Source organism: Gorilla gorilla, chromosome 1, assembly GCF_029281585.2.
Source record: "Gorilla gorilla gorilla isolate KB3781 chromosome 1, NHGRI_mGorGor1-v2.1_pri, whole genome shotgun sequence".
Lineage (NCBI taxonomy): Eukaryota > Metazoa > Chordata > Mammalia > Primates > Hominidae > Gorilla > Gorilla gorilla.
The window spans coordinates 130383691-130385523 of record NC_073224.2 but is presented as its reverse complement, the minus strand read 5'-3'; the positions used below and the strand labels follow the sequence as shown (position 1 = coordinate 130385523).

At 51.2% G+C, this 1833-nt stretch overlaps 1 protein-coding gene across 1 annotated transcript in view; it reads left to right on the top strand.

Annotated features, from left to right (window-relative positions):
- GSTM2 (glutathione S-transferase mu 2) overlaps positions 1-1833 on the top strand; it is a 1178915-nt gene that overhangs the window by 28123 nt on the left and 1148959 nt on the right. The window lies entirely within an intron of this gene.

Sequence of the window (1833 nt, the reverse complement as noted above, 5' to 3'; positions counted from 1 at the left end):
CAGGGCTTCTAACATCTCTTAAAAACTCTGGTGTTTTCTGTCATCCTCGGAGTTACCTCTTAGCCTCTGTTTTTTTTGTTGTTTTTCCGCCCCCCCCCCCCCCCCCGAGACAAATCTTGCTGTACCGTCCAGGCTGGAGAAGTGGCGCGGTCTTCCCATCTCAGGCTCCCGAGTAGGACAACCACACGCCACCACACCCGACTAGTTTTTTCTCTTTTTTTTCCTTTTCTTTTCTCTTTCCTTTCTTTTTCTTTTTTCGTAGCGGTTTCACCATTCTGCTCAGGCTGGGCTCCAACTCCTGGGCTCAAGTGGTCCGCCCAGCCTTCTGAAGTGCTGGGATTACAGGTGCGATCCATCTTGCCCTGGCAGCTCCTGCTTTTCACCACAGCATTCACGGGAGTTTGTAGGATTTCTGTGCTGGGGAAACATGTACTCAGTTAATAGAGCCAGGTGGAAGTTGTACTCAGAACTGGTGGTTTTCTTTGGAATGAAAACCGTGCATGTTGGGGGCTCTTAGTGTCCCCGTTCGGTTGTAGACATAACACCCTTGCTTTGTGTAGGGGGAGGGCTTTGCCCGTGCCCTGGTGCCCCGGCGCAGGGCATCGAGGCCTGCAGATCAGAACCGCAGTCTAACCTATGTCTTGGCGGAATACCCTGCTAATTCTCCCTGGAATGTAAGATGGGAGGTCTTGTGAGGAGGTTTCTACAAGTAAGAAAACAAATTTCCATTCGGTTTTTATTGACAAAATTGAAAATTATAATAACTGAGTCCAGCCTCTCAGATGACAAATGTCTTTTGCACTGAGAGCTGGGAACCGCCGCTTGCCTCAGCTCCTGCGTGCGGGTGCAGCCCTCGCTTCCCTCCACGCTTTCTCCAGCGGGTGTCAGTTCCTCCACAAGAGGCAGACAGCGTTCTGCAGAACCACAGCGCTCAAGGCCTTCGAGAGCCAAAAATCTCGGAGCGAGCTGCCCTGTCCTGGCTGTACCTCACAACTGACCTAGAAATGGCCTTTGCTGGGAGCAAAGGGTAGGGGGGAGATGGTCGTCGGAGCTGGGGCCTGTGCACTGGACCAGGTTGACCCACGGGAGGGGAGGTACCCAGAGTTAGAAGGGGGCCAAGCACTGAGACCTCACCATCCTCAGTCTCCAAAAGGACTCACAGAGATGCAGAGACGGAGACAGGCTTCCTTTTTCAAGGAAAGAGAAAACTACTGAGGAAGGCCCCAGGGGCTCTGAACCAAAATCCAGACTTTTTTTCCACCTGCAGCTTTTTGTTTTTATTTTTGCTTGAGAAGGTGTCTCGGTCTGTTGCCCGGGCTGGAGGGCAGTGGTGCAATTTCGGCTCATTAAAACCTCCATCTCCCGGGTTCAAGCAATTCTCCTGCCTCGGCCTCCCTAGTAGCTGGGACTACAGGTGCCCGCCATGACGCCCGGCTAATTTTTGTATTTTTATTAGAGACGAGGTTTCACCATGTTGGTCAGGCTGGTCTCAAACTCCTGATCTCAAGTGATCCACCCACCTCAGCCTCCCAGAGTGCTGGGATTACAGGTGTGAGCTACCGCGCCCAGCCCGCACCTGCAGCTTAATCCCATTTCGCTGGTGCAACTTCATCCTTCCGTATGCTCAGGCCAATAAACAGTACTGTAGGCTGGTCGTTCTTTGACCCCCATACATCCTATTGGTCGGAAAATTATGTTTTCTCTTTGGTTAACCGCAGACTTTGATATGCACACTCTTTCTTGGTCTGAAACCCACCCAATAGTCCCATACGTAGATTTTTGGATAAACATAGAAATGGACCCTTCTGATCTGAAAGTTTGAAACTCGATATT